This window comes from Pteropus alecto, unplaced genomic scaffold (genome assembly GCF_000325575.1).
Source record: "Pteropus alecto unplaced genomic scaffold, ASM32557v1 scaffold195, whole genome shotgun sequence".
In the NCBI taxonomy this organism is placed as follows: Eukaryota; Metazoa; Chordata; class Mammalia; order Chiroptera; family Pteropodidae; genus Pteropus; species Pteropus alecto.
The window spans coordinates 3,283,819-3,299,340 of record NW_006438073.1 but is presented as its reverse complement, the minus strand read 5'-3'; the positions used below and the strand labels follow the sequence as shown (position 1 = coordinate 3,299,340).

Here is a 15,522-nt window from a genome sequence, read left to right as displayed (position 1 = left end):
GAAAATAACCTGAGTCTGGGCTTTTTGCTTTTTAATTTCTGTGAAATGCTTCTACTCTAAAGAATTGAGTTTGGTTTATCTGAACCAAATGCTCTCTTAAATAATTCTTTTCACTGCAGCCTAGCAGTAGATTAAACTATTACTTCATCATTCCATGTATTGATTTATTAGTAAATGCTTATTGAATAAATACATATGAAATCAATGTTGATTGAACAGAGGGCCTACTATGTGGCAGGCACTGTCTCAGGAACTGGGGATACATTGCCCTTTTGGAGCTCACAGTCCAACTCACAGAATGACTCTGCTTTTAACGTTAAGGAGCAGGCATAGATTTTACCTTTCTCTGTCCCAGATGGGAACACATGACACGGAAAATGGACAAGGTCATTATTCTTCCATTTGCCCCTTCTCCAAATACCTCAAAAATTGTTATTATTTCCGATATCGATCTGGCTACATTTATCAAAAGAAGATGCACCAAGGATTAGCATCTGTACGCTCTGATGAAGGTCAAGATCACAGCAAAGGTCGTAGGCCTTCCAGTTCATTCATCTCAGCCTTCCACCCTGACGGAGGTCAGATCCCACTCGTCAAGGACGCGATCAAGCTCTGCAGGTACACACAAACGCAAGGCCAGATTTTTGACATCACAATCTCTCCTACAGGTGATAGTAATGATGAAATAAAAGAACACTAACATACTTTTGCAGATCCATAATAAGGTAAGAAGTTAAAATCCGAGTACAATAAAATGCTGATTGTGGACTTGCGCCCTCAGGAAATCCGAGTTGAGACTCTCCCTGGCTGGGTAATATTTATGGAAAGCACAAGCTGCCTTCTCCCTTACTGCTATTTGCACACCTGAAGTAGCCGACCTGAGTCTAGTCCACACATGCGAAGAGGGATGTTGAAACGCAATTGTCAAGAGACATAAATAGACTTGCAGGAAATATATAACTTTTTGAGAAACTGGTTTTTTTTTTTAATCTCTCGAAATAATAAGGTTGATCCATTCCAGGGCTGGATAGTTCCAGAACCTTCAGTTCGTGAAGACAATATCCCACGTACAAGTGAAGAGCACAACAGTGAGTGATCCTGAATTTCATGAAACAAACTGATGATGTACATCTTTCTGTAGTTCTTAGTGTATTTCATGGACTCACAACTATTCCTGTTCAAATACGTTTATTTGCTAACATTTATAAATATTGACTGAAGTTGTTATCATGTCTCTTAAAAGCATCAACAGACAGGGCTCACGATCTGCTATGGAAAAATCTGCAGATTAGTCTGGCTTAACAAATAGCCTAAACGGGTAAGTTCCTTAAGCTCACCTAGTCAGTCCCCAGCACAGGCCTCTGATTAGACAGAAAGCAGATGTAATGGCTGAGCCTAAATAATCCTCATGCTTATCAATTGTTATGATATGCCAGATACTGCTAAGTACTTTACATGTAAAATCTCATTGAGTCCTCAAAACAGTCCTGTGAGGTTTACACAATTATCATCCCCACTTCTGAGGTCAGAACCAGGGCCCGGAGACGTTAAACCCGCTCGAGAGCACGTGGTTAGAAGGTGGAAAGGCTGCGATTCAAACCATCGATCTGTCTGACATCAAAGCCCATCTATGGACGGGGAATAACTCAAGGTGGCGGTTGGCGTGAGGTGCCCAGCTCTCTGAGTGAATCTGCCCAACAACGAAAAGTTGAAAGGAATTACGGCGTCATCTGACTCCACTTGGAGAGGAACCCAGCGCCCCAGGACTAACAGAGTCAAAGGGAAAACAATGAAAAGTGGGCTCCAAGGTAAGCGAAGGAAGTCAGACACGAAAGACAGCTCATGGTACGATCCCACTGAAATGAAATACGACAGCAGATCTGTGGCTGCCAGGAGAGGGAGGTACGGACGGACTTTAAAGGGGCACAGAAGGAGAGAGAAGGTCTTGCTTATAACTGTCAAGATGTTTTCATGGCTGAATATATTTGTCGGACTCATCTAACTGTACATGTGAAATGGGTGGATTTTATGTAAACTATACCTCAATAAATCTGATTTTTAAAGTGGGCGTAAAAGGAAATTGAATTATATTCATATAATACGCAATGTATAGTCTTTATATTCTTTTTAAAATCTAAATTTCAGGTAAACCGATGTTTGGTGGGAAATCCTTGAATGTATCTGAAGAACCGTGGTTGAAGCTTCCTATTTCTTTATGGACCTCATCTCACCTCATAGGACGTTTACTTTCTCTGAATGACTAATGTTCATGGTTGTTTATAAGATCATATTCCTGGGTGCCTGGGAGGTTTTCACTCTTGGCCTGGCCCCTCGGCCTCAAGCTGTGTGACCTTGGGCAAGTCGCAAAACTTCTCTGAGCCGAAATGTCCTCTTTTATAAAATGGGGATAATAGTGTCTCCCTTTAAGGGTTTCTGAGGATGAAATGGGCTCATTATAAATGAAAGTGCTTTCCTTTTTATTAACGTGACTAAGGGGTCACTTTAAAAAAATACAAAGAACCGTCTCTTCAAGATATTGGTAGTCTATCCTAGTCTAGCACCTACAGTCGAAGCCATACATTCTCCAGTGTTATTAAATTTCTCATTTGTCTTCTCATTGCTCCAAGCACACAGCTGGAATCTGACCTCCTGTGCCGTCCACTGTGCTCGGTCACACGCTCAGCACACTCAATGACAATACCAGGGCAATCGACCATAGAAGGTGGCAGTCGGAGGGGAAAAGGGTAGATCAATATGCGCAGGTAGAGGCCAATGCAGTATAAATTGAAAAAACAGAGTATGAACTAAACATGAACTAAATGTTGAGCGAGAACATTTCCGTGATTATTTTGAGGGTGCTGTATTCAACTTATTTAATAGATAGACCGACTTTCATCCCCCCCACACACACTCTAGACAGGAAAATTATTCATTAAGTAAAGGGATACGCTTCATGGTAGGACAAAGTTTCACTCGGCAATTATCCCAAATATATCCTTTCAGTTACTCAAAGTCTGGTCTAAGCATCACAGTTACGAAGAAATCAAATAAAAAATTTTTAAAATACTGCTGACTAAAGCTTATAGTTTCTGTGGGGAGAGAAGCCCCTGTATTTGTCATGTAGAATAAAAAAACAAAAGAGGCCACTCGCCCTGTTCTAAATCACGGTAAGAGACTTAAATGAAATAGGTTTATCTTCCTTGGCAAACGTCTTCATAAGGACCTGGAAGGTCAAGTTCTAATTTGGGATTCTTGGCTCCTAGGCATGCCTCATCCAGTCCCCAGCCCTGGCCTTCCTCTCGCCGTGGCTCTGTTCCCTGTCCCTCACGTGGGGACAGCCCAGCCTGCACGTCCAAGGGCTGTTCACCCCACCCACCTTCCGTAAGAGACCTCTGGCCCACCCTTCAGTCCTAGGGGCGTGGAGCAGCACAGGAAGAGCCTGCATGGCCACTGAAAGTGGGTTCAAGGTTATCTGAACAAGGAATTCCAGGTCCCGGGTACCCAGATCGGGTCTCCAGGAAGAGGGAGGTGCGTCCATTTGGCCCCTTGGACTCCCCACCCCTCACCCTCTCACACAGCAACAGAAGGGCCTGAGCAAGGTCCTGAAACTAAATGCACAAATAAGACCTTCAGCAGATAAAACAGCATTATATTCAGACACCATTTATTTATAAACATATATATCTATGCGTATATTTATATGTATATATACATAAGTACATCGGTATATAATTCTGACGTAGCAAGTCACTAATTATGTGATACAGACAGTATGTCAGGGAGTTAGAAAAGGAAGATATATGTGTGTGTGTGTGTGTGTGTGTATACACAAGTAAAAGATCAAGAAAAAAATTGAGATAAGGTAAGAGTTGAGCTGGGCGTTTAAAAAAAGATAGGAGCGGACGTATGGAAAAGGCTCGAGCGGAGTGTGAAGACAGTGTATGCATAAGTAAAAAAAGATGAGTTTCTAATAGACTATGTAGATCCAGGTAAGGACTGAGACAGATGCCGAATGCCCCTAATGTAATAAAGATCACCAAATATAGACTGGGTTGCAGGAAGTGAAGGGGAAGTATGGCCACGGCAGTTTTGTTTTAGAATACGGCTATAAACAGGGACGTGTGATCGAATTAAAAGGAAGGGTCATTGCTAAAACCTGAGTGATCGCCCTAATGCACTGCACACCAACTGACTCGTTCTTTTGGATCAGCACTGAGCCGGGAGCCTGAGTAGGTGGGAAGGGGCTGGCCCTGGAGATGGCTTTATGCTGGACCAATTGCTATGAGAAGGATATTAAGTTTGATGTCTTGGTTTCATAATATCTAGGCATTCGGTTTTCTCCCGAACTCCCCATCCCCACCCTGCTGACTCCACCTCTCTGGCTTTTCCAAACTAAAACCACCTTGCTTCAGCTGCTGTTGTGTTTTCTGCATCTAAATATAGTTGGTTTGTTTGTTTTTTTAACACAACAACATTAAAAGCCCAGCATAAAAAAGGGGAAGAGAGATGTTTCACTTTCAGACCAGACTATTTCAATAGATTTCCCAGATAATTTCTATAGGACACTAGGCGTCAAAGAACTTCTGTCCATCCCATGCATGGTGCCCTGCACTGCGGCGGCCCCTTCGCCATCCTAAGATGGCAGAGGAGGATCCTGACTCACTGTGACAAGAGGTTGGGCCAAAACAAGGCGCTGCACCCCTGACGCACCAGCGTGGCCTCTCCAACCCGAGCCCAAAAAGCATCCTCTGGTGCTTTAAAAATAGAAACTCTTTTGGCCAGACAACCGCATGAAATGGAACTATAACAGGAAGAAGACAGCGGCAAGACAAATGAACCGAGGTTTCATCTATTTCTAGCCCAACGTGGTTTTGTTTATTTTTAATAAACTATAATGGCCCTTGCCTAATCAAAAATGCTGCAAGAAGGTGGTAGAAGACAGAGGCGAAAGTAACTTAGAATCCCTGTCTCCTTGAGTATGTTAATTTATCTCCAGTAACCCAGAGCTATTATTTTCAATGGTTTTACACAAATATAAATTATATCTATAGAAACTGTAGGGGAAGGGCAGTGCTAAAACTCTTTGCCAGGAGTCACTGGGAGTGTCCCCTGGTCTCTGCCACGGGCCCCACTGCTGTTGACCTGTCCAGAGTCGCTGCTCACAGCTCTGGCTTCCACATGGACTCTTCCCCCTGGAGTCCTTGTCCCCTCTGTGCTGAACCTAACTTCTGGTCACATGTTCGCTTTGGGACTTTGCCTGGGTCATTACATCGATCCTCCCGCCTGACCCTTCACTCTGGCAGTGGGACCCTAACCTGAGTGACCTGTGGACAGTCACCTAAGTTGGCTTCAAATCAGTAACCAGAGGAAATGACTACCTCCATTTTTCCCAGTGATGTTCTTTGACCAAGTTCTGGATAAAGCTTCCTTTAAAAAGACTTAGAGTTGCTGCTAGGAAAAAAAAATAAAACAAAACAAAACCCTGCCAGGAGCACTGCCAGTGGCAGAGGATGCGGGATGCCTCTCAGAGTACACCTGCTGAGTAAAAGCCAGAATGAGAAGGGGGAGTTACTCCCCAGGAGGCCTCGCCACGATGGCTTCCAGCTTAGGGACCCTGGCTTTTCTCTGCAGGGGCAACAAAGGCATATTGTTCGGTGCCTTCCAGGCCATGCTTTCTCCATCAAGATGAAAGAGCCCTTGGCAAGCTGCCAGGCAAATGATGTCCTGCAAACATTTCTTCTCTCTTTAGTTAATGGAAATAATATTTACTTAGCCATGGACAAACAGGTGCACTGGGAGAAAGGGGCTTAGAGACCGATGAGGAGTTCTGAAAGCCTGTGGAAAGAAGACTTGTATTCCATTACGAATCTACTCATCTTTCTCCGACCAAACTCATTCTCTAATAACAGCCACAGTTCCTGCCCCATTAATGTATGTCGCATGGGGAGGCTTTCGAATGACGTCCTGAATACTATGTGCGCCTTGGACAGAGCACTCCTTCTAATATTCTGAGTGAGGCTAGACAGTAAGCATCACCGTAACAACTTTACAGTTAATAAAACTGAGGCATCGTGGGGATGGAAAGACTTGTTCCACAAGTTAACTAAAGGCTCATGCTAAACTTTAAAATACTCAGGGCTCAGGGTCTGTACCTCTTTTTATAAACTTCCATCTCCTTCCATCATTTAACTTGAGAGTGAAGATATTTATATTAACACAAAATACTGTTCCTACAGTATATTGAAGAACAAATGTACCGAGGAACAAACAGGTTCAAACGTAACACCTGTTGGAAGATTCAAAATGCACAAGAAATGAATAATGTGGCCCCCTGAGTGGAACGAGGGAAGTTGGGAGACAGGGAAAGAAGTCTTTTCACTGAATATTCTTCTGTCCTTTTTGAATTCTGAACACTGTGAGTGTGGCGCGTATTGAATAAATGAATATATAATGCTGTTTACATAGTTTTAAATAAGAAGTTGGCTCCAGACAGCTCTGAAAAATTTATCTAAAGTTAAATAGGAAAGTGCCTTACAGCCTTATTTCCCCCAAGTTCTCATCCACACACCAGATCTATTCACCAGAGCTGCGATTTCCAGGTGAGTTCACTTCCCACCCTCCCTAGTTAATCCTCTGGCGACCAGGTGACCTGATTAACTCCAGTACCCTGGCTATGACACAGAGATTCGAAGTCACAGCCATGGGTTCTGCTCTACAGCCACCTGCCTTCCTCCAGAAAAGTGTCCACTGAGATTCCTGTCCATCCACTGTCACCTTCCTAACCCGGACTCTGGCTCTCTCAGTCCAGGGCCACACAATGCCTCAATCTGGCGGGAGAACACACATTCAAAGTCATGGGCCCCAAATATTCTGTAGGTCATGGTCATGCTTCTCAAGCCAAGATAGTTCTCAGAGCTTCTTACACAAGAGACTGGAGAATCAATCACTCCACTGTTTCCCACGGTTCCTGAAGTGGTGCCAAAGAGAGTTCAGATACTGGAAATGAGAGCGAGGGATCGCAAACTTAGTCACACAAAGCGTATTTCCAGACCAAGATCAAATACCTAATCCGAGCTGGTAACATCAGTGCAGACCGCCCCCTTACCCGGTAGGTATATTCATCCTGGTAGGAAGACTATACCTCTAGCCTCATAGTCCAGACCGGCCATGGGACTAGTCTGGGCCAACAGAATGTGACCAAATGTGACACCTGCCACATCACAGAAGAAGCTTTAAGCTGTGGTTTCGTGTGGCATCTCACTCCTGCCCTATCATGAGAATGGCATCTCCAGACACATGCTGCTCCATGCCGGGCTGTGCAGCCTGCAGAACAGCCCTGTGCTACATGAACAAGAAATAAACGTTCCTAGTTGAAAGCCAGTGAATCTTTGGAACTGTGTGTTACAGTAGCCGAGCTGACTAGTGCACTGCCCTGAGTCATGAGTCCCATGACTGCTGGGTCTGATCTGCGACTTCCTTGCACATGTACGACTGTGGTCCTGCTGTGGCTCATTGGAAGGGTTTGGGCGACCAACAGTGATACCCAACATGCTTGAGCTATTTTTAGTCACAGAGAAAACTGGATGGTCGTTGGGACCGATGATTGCCAATAAAGCTTCAGACACAGATCCTGACACTGAGTAAGAATTCGATACATATTATTGACTATTATCAATAGTTATTAATTCTGTGCCCATGGTCATTAAGTAGAGCTATTTCATGTTATTTTTCACTTAACAATTTTACTTCCCTAATGCTCTCCATTAATAAATGAAGAACTGTGCCTGAGATCTGCGGGACCTTTTTTTCTAAATTAAATCCTACATGTGAGGAAGAAGGAAATTAAGTCCACACATGCTTTGAACTTGGGTTCGTGTGAAACATGGGGTCTTTTCTGTATGGAAATAACACACACACGCACTAGAGAATGGAGACTTTTTTCTTTTATCCTTTACTTTTTTTTTTTAATACAAGAGGCTTTGTCTAGATTTGTACATGTGCTTGTCAGAGAGAAATTAACATAGGAAATTTTCCTTCCTTACTCCCACACAGCACATCTGCCAATCCAACACTTGCAGAAGCAGCAAGCGACGAGGAGGCTATAGCCTCACAGAACAAATAACCAAATTAACAGAAATTTGGAAATAAGAACAAGTATTTGGTGTCTGCCTGGAAACAACTTCCAGCTGAAGAGCTCTCCTCTCAGATATCAGAAACCCACTGGGACAGAACACAGGATGTGCAGAGCCTAGAAAGATCCAGGCCCCAAGCCATCCTTCCAGAGAAAAGGCGACGTCTATTTTCTGTCTCTGCCATGAGCCCCACCTCCTAAAAACTGCTAGGCCCTTCTTTTCGATATCCACAAGCGACGTACTTGCAGACACAAAATTATTACAGAGGCACACACAAAAGGGGCAGAAACGGAAATTGGGGGGGGCGGGGGACTATTAGGTTCATTCTGGCCTAGCAATGAAAGACCCGAAGACCCTACAACTGGAAAAGACCCGAATACGTCACGCAGCCACTTCACTCCCTGACAATATTTCAAGTTCTAACACAGGAGGCTGTCCATCTGCTTGCAGGATGAAGGTACTAGATATTTACCGACGACCTACTGTGCGCCAGGCATTGTGCCAGTTTCTGCAGGAGATACAAAAACAGGTACCTGTCGTTAATTACTCACGAAGCTGCCTTTAGGGGACTTATACTGACTATGAACAATATTACTCATCATTCATTCATTGAACAAATATTTACTGAGCACCAGCTTGATACTGAGATTCAGCAGAAAATGAAACAGATTTTAAAATTCTACCCTCAAGAAGCCTACATTTTAATTGAAAGAAAGGGGTAGTGAGCAAGATAAAAAAGTAAAACATTTATTATGTTAGACAGCAATAAGAATACAGAATTAAAAATAAACTGGGGAAGGGGCATACGATTGCAGGGGGATATGATTGCAGGGGGATTTCCACTTTAAACGGGGTGTCTGTGGCAGTGGGGGACAGGACAGAAGGAGACATAGCTGAAGGAAGAGAGGGAAGAAGCCATTTGTACATGGAGGGAAAAGAATTCCCAGCAAGGGAAATAATTTCCAGCAAGTGCCAGGCCACGCAGGAGAGTGGCTGGGCGTGGGGGCAGCAGCTAGGAAGCCAGGGCAGTGGGAGGAAATGGGCCCGGGAGACAGTGGGCCCTGAGCTGACTGGGGCAGGTCACACAGGTGAGCTCACTCAGAGTCTTCCCAGCCATCGTAAGGGCGTTGATTCTGAGCAGAGAAACGACATGATCTGACCGGCGTTTTAAAAGATCACTCTTGTTGCTGTGTTGAGAACAGGGTTGAAGATGGGGTAGGGGGTTGGGGGGGACAGGGAGACCCATCGGAAGGATAATGATGACAGAGGCCCGGATGCAAGACAGCGGTGGAGGTGGTGGCTGTCCAGTGACAGCCACGTGCATGGTCTCGAACACGGAGTGAAACAGAATGACCGCATTAGGGCAGTTACCCTGGCATCACTGTCTGGTGCTGGGAACCGAGTGTGTGCAGTATTTAATCCCTGGACAGGCAACGCGGAGAAGTGGGGACGGCCTGCCACGCACCTGAGCAACCATGTCCTCATTTATAAAGCAGAGACAACAAAAATCATAGTGGCCAGGCCCAGCAATGACCATGAGTGGCCGTGAACACCATGGAGGCCACTAGAGAGGACTCTTTAAGCCAACCTGTGTTCTTCACAGACACAGCGGCCTGAACAAAAGCAGCAAGAGACCAGGAAGCTCTTTCTGGGCACAAACTTCAAGATGACTGGAACTCGAGAGGCACAGCTGCCAACAATAAGATGCTCTTTACAAAAAAACCTCGAGCTACTAATTGAAAAAAGCCCTCACACGGGTAGGGTAAGAACAGGCCCGCAGGTCTGTGTCCAGCTGTGGTGCCACGACAGGGGCCTCGGTCACACCTCTGCTCTTCTCCTGACAACCTCGCATTCGCTTTAAAATTGAACAACAAAACTGAACACAGCATCCTGGTACGGGTCTGACACATGGCCAGAGGGAAGATAACGCCCTGACCTGACCACGTCATGCTGCTATTAATACACTGAAGCACATCTGTTTCAAGGAAACACCACAGCATCCAGAAAGATGCCCAGACCTGTCAGAGCGTATCTGTCTGTGACCGTGACTGCGACCGTCCTGGCCGTGTGGGGACCGTGTTTGAACTAGTCTTGGTCAAGCCTCGGCTGTGTTGATGGGTCGTTTCTGATACACAGATTTCAAGTCCACTTTGAACTCAATTTCCATCTTTCAAGATATTAACAAACGCACCAAATTTGGTGCTAGATGTAAATGTTATAAACATGCCCGCCTTTATTTCATCCAGGTTATTGAAAATAAATTAAATAACATTTGCTTATGTAGTGCACATTCAAGTTCAAAGACATGTGCACAAGCTCTCCTCCCCTGTGTGAGGGACACAGGAGAGAGGGACCTGGCATCCCGAGGCTTGTCATGATTGGAGGAGCTCACCTTGCTGGCCTCACAAGAGAGGCACACGGTACAGGGGTTAACACACAACTCTGCAGCAGACTCAGCTCCGCTACTTACTGGGGGCGACCTCGTTACTGGGGGTGACCTCGGGTAAGTGGCTCACTCTTTAACTCAGAATGCCTTCCTGTAACATGGGGACAACCCTAGGACCTCCCTTACAGGGGCGAGCTGAGGATGCAATGAGAATACATATAGAATATTTAGTAGAGAACATCCAGACTCAGTAAATAGACTCACGGGAAGTTGCAAAAATAGTACCGAGGGTCCCATGTCCCCATCACTCGGTTTCTCCCAATGGGGACATCTTATATAAGCTTGATCTTTTTTTTAATCACATTTTTTGAGGTGGATTCATCAGCCTGATTTCACAGATAAGGAAACTAAGGCTTATAGAAGTTAACGGCCCTGGGTCACGCGGCCAGTAATCGGTGTGGTTCTAGAACCCACACTCTCATTACTCAGCGCATGCACCTCTTGTGGAGAGGGGCTGGGAAGAAAATGCGGAGGGACAAAGGAGGGCGCTGCCCTCTTATTCTGATACAGACGGCCTGCTCCGATAGCTCTTCCTTGGCACAAATCTGAGGCGTGAGGAAATGTCCCTCAAAAAACGAAATAACCGATAATTGGGGAGTGCAGTGTTTGGAGGAGTGAATACTCTGTAAATATTCATGTCGAAATTACAGAACCCACTACGGCCATGCCACCCTGAACAAGCCCGATCTTGTCTGATCTCGGAAGCTAACCGAGCTAAGGGTCGGGCCTGGTTAGTACTTGGATGGGAGACCGCCTAGGAAGACTAGGTGCTGTAGGCGTAAAAATAAATAAATAAAAATATGAGATTGTAAGCTGACAAGGTCCTTGCAATCTGTGAGGTCAACCAAAGGTTGCCTCACCTAAAAAAAAAAAAAGAGAGAAAGAAAAGAGAAAAAAAGAGAAATTTCAGAACCCTCGGAGTGACAGGTAGTCACTTCCCACCAAGCTTTGCAGAGGTTCCCCAAGAGAAGCCCCTGAACCCTGAAGTCCAATAAGCTAAACTCACTCCTAGCAATACGGGCTCTCAGGTAGGTAGTTGGGAATTTTTGATAAACATGATAAGGTTACAGAGCAATTTTAAGCATAGGAAACATTTATATACCACATACTGTGGGCCAGGCACTTAGCATTTATTACCTAATTTAATCCCTCAACACCCTCCCTAAGAAAGTCCTATCATTATCTCCATTTTAATGATGGGGAAACTGAGGCACGGAGAAGTTAAGTACTTCACTCGAGATTACATAGCTGATAAGTGGTAGGGCTGGGATTTGAACCCAGGCAGCCTGGCTGTGCGGCTCATGCTCCTAGCTGCTACTCATCTTGCCTTTCTGAAGACTACCAGGGCCTAATAAACCCCAAGTCGATGGATGCTTCTCCCATTCCCACACGGCTCTGCGTGATCCCATGGAGTTCAGCTTTCATTATTTTATTGTTCATGTATGAATTCTTTGTCTTCTAAACTGGCTCCTAGGGTGGAGCAAGAATCCTGCTTTCACTTTTCCGGTCCCTTCCACAGGGCTTAGTCCAGTGAGAAGAACCGTCTTAGGGTGATAACTCTGTGTGGCTCTGCCATGCAGGTCTTCCAGTAGGTCGGCACCTCCTGCTCTTTCTGGGTGCCGACTGGCTCATCTCTCAGTGCCTGTGTGCAAATGGCTTACTGACCCAACTTCCCAATAAAGTTAAGCCATAAATCAACACCCATCAAGACTTCTCCGTTTCCTTGTAGTGTGAGATATCTCAGAATCGGTCCTTTTCCAATCTTTACAAAGCTTCTCGTGTCTTCTACAAATTCTTAAAAATAATTTCTAGTGCTCTGAATCTGTAGTTGCTATTTTCTAAAGGGCCCTAAGATGTTTTGAGAATGAAGGAGGAAAATATTTAGCAGGAAATAGGAAATGTACATGACTACACTAAATGGGGGAAATGACAAAGTTACCTTGGCTGAGGAACTGTACCAACCCTAAGTGACACGGTGTTAAAGTCGCTAAGTGACCCTCGCATTCACTTCAGTAAAGACTCTTGTTGGCAACATGATTCTTTGAGGGGTGAAGCAGCTTAACTCAGCATGAATGCTCAATTCTAGATGAATTTAGCTCTTGGAACTCACCACAGTCTGGACAATACCCTGAATTTGTCACTTATAAAACATATTTGTCCAAAGTGTTCCCTACTAACCCCCACAGCCAAATACATCGATAGCTTTGGCTCGAACCACTACTGGAAATAGTATTCTGACTTCCTGACACCAACACTAATATTTTGGCCGCTTCTCATATGACATCCAGACTTTTGGATTTCAAAAACAATGCCTGGGATAAGGGAGGAATATCCTGTGGTACAATAGAAAGGAAAAAAATTATTTTTATTCCCTAAGCAAGTCCTTTTAGAAAGGCACAAGCGTCTTTTACTAACAATGTTAAAATGTAAAGTTTAATATAGATGTTACTATGGTGATCTGTGCATCTGCAAACTCACATGAGATTTTAGCATTGTGCTGTACTGTAGATAACTGTGAAGGTAATGTAACTTCAGTTTATGAAAAATGCAGAGATTCATCTATACCTGATGTTTGTTTCCAAGAGTCTCACTGATTATCTGTACTTTCAAATACAATTCAAAGTCCAGATTTTAATCTTTCGATCTCTAAAATTCTCTTATTTGGCTAATTTAGAGATTTCCTTGCTCCTTCAGCAAAACAAAAATAATCACTTCATGTAAAAAACAATCCTATTTCTAGAACCTATGAGAACTTTCCATTAAGCATTCTTATCTTAAATGCTTCCTTTCTTCTTGCCCAAAAAAGCCCAAGTTTATGTGACACTCGGCATCTAATTCGAGAAGTATATTTTTCTGAGTAAACACTATCTTATACTTTTTTCCACTTTCTCATTTCTTTTTGAAGATTTAGAAAATTTTCACAAATAGGGTTAACTAAAACTACATGAAATCCTTAATGTCACCGAACTATACACTTAAAAATGGCTAAAATGGTAAATTTTGTTACATATTATTTTACTTTCATAAAAAAAAAATTACATGATACATGGATGGACCTAGAGGGTATTATGCTGAGTGAGATAAGTCAGACAGAGAAGGATAAATGCCACATGATTTCACTTATATGTAGAATCTAAAAAACAAAATAAATGAACAAACAAAACAGAAACAAACTCAGAGATACAGAGAACGTTTTGATGGTTGCCTAATGGTTGCCTAATGGGAGGGGGGAGGGGCAAAGGTGAAAAGAGGGAAGGAATTATGAAGTACAAACTGCCAGTTTTAAAAATAATCACAGGATGTAAAGCACAGCATAGGGAATACGGTCGATGATATTGCAGTAACTATGAATGGTGTCGGATACCAGACTTATCGGGGAAGCACAGCATAGGGAATACGGTCGATGATATTGCAATAACTATGAATGGTGTCGGATACCAGACTTAACGGGGTGATCACTTCGTAAGTTATATAAATGTCTAATCACTATGTTGTACACCTGAAACTCATATAACATTGTATGTCAAGTATAATTGAAAAATTAAAAACATTAGTTAAAAAAATAAAAAAAAAATTTAAATTACATGATTGTTCAGTATACATAACTTCCAACTAACCTAATCCCCTTTTTAGAAAACTAAATAATGTAGAAACACTGAGGTCAGTAAATTTAACCAACTTGTGCTTTCTCTTCTTCAAAAATCCCACCTACGTGATCTCGTGATTTCACAGGGGGAACATAGCATGCACAGGACTATTTTTCCCAGTTTTAAATATACATATTTATTATCCCATAGCAGTCAACAATATAGTTGCATAGAAGAACCAGTAGCCTTCAATAATACATATTTGAATGCATTTTCCCCTGACATAGGAAGTCATTTTATTAGGAACAAGGAAACGCTGAGGCTGAGCCTTTAAAGGAAGGGTTCTTAACCCTGGGGCCTTCAGGGGACCCACGAACCCACTAAAGGGACCCAAGGCTATATAGGAACATCAGGAATATTTCTGGGAAGGGACTCTTTATTTCCTTTTAAAAACCTCAATCTCACTGCAAAGACAAACCCGTTTAAGGCTGGGGAAAGAACGGAGTGAGGGTCTGTCCAAGACACTCCCAAACGTGGCTCAACGTCCGCCGTCCGCTGTACAGGGAACCTGGGCATCCTCTGGGGGTGGGGAATGGCCTCCTTATGGAAGCACACAGCCATTAACCTAGTTTAGTGTTCCTGCTTTGTCTCCACGCATGCCATCTGAAAATGAAAATGTGCTGTTCAGCCTAAAGCTCCATGTGATAGAGAAACAATGGCCCCCCAGCAAAAGGCACTGGAGGAATGCCTGCCGCAGAGCCCCAGGCTCACCGATTATGGGAAAAACCTGACTTGCCTCGGGAAGCCTGGAGGTCATAGGTCAAGGCCATGCAAGCTAGGCCAGTTGTCACCAGTTCACACGCACGACCAAAGCCCCCTGCCCTTTCTCAGAGGCTGCCATGTCTTCTCACCATGTCTCGCTGGGCAGGTGAAGGCCTCCCCTGCTCGCCCAGCCCCAGGCCTGCCCCGCCAGCCCATTCTCGGGAGCTCAGGCCTCCCTCATCCCGCCCTCCACCTGTGCTCCCTGCAGGTCCACCTCCCCAACCTTCCTCCACAGTTCCAGGATGGCGTCTCCTGACTCTCTCGAACTTCGACATCTGGAAATTCCACACATACCAAGGAAGCCACACGACCCACACTGAAATCATCTTCCCAAGGCGCTCTTGCCTGGCTTCCCTCTTTCCAGGAATAGGATCGTTATTCTCCTCGAGAATCAGAATCAAGCCTTCACTCTCACCTTTAGTGAGTCACCGAGTCCTGAAGACTCAGCCTCTATGAGGCCTCTGGCACATGTACCCACCATTTCTTCCTACGACTCTCCAATTCGAGTCTTCACGACGTCTCACCTGTATTGACA

The 15,522-nt window shown here is 44.3% G+C and overlaps 1 protein-coding gene and 1 pseudogene across 3 annotated transcripts in view; one reads left to right on the top strand and one right to left on the bottom strand.

The window, feature by feature from the left end:
* ZDHHC14 (zinc finger DHHC-type containing 14) overlaps positions 1-15,522 on the bottom strand; it is a 221,250-nt gene that overhangs the window by 165,144 nt on the left and 40,584 nt on the right. The window lies entirely within an intron of this gene.
* On the top strand, positions 11,233-11,357 carry LOC112482345 (annotated as a pseudogene).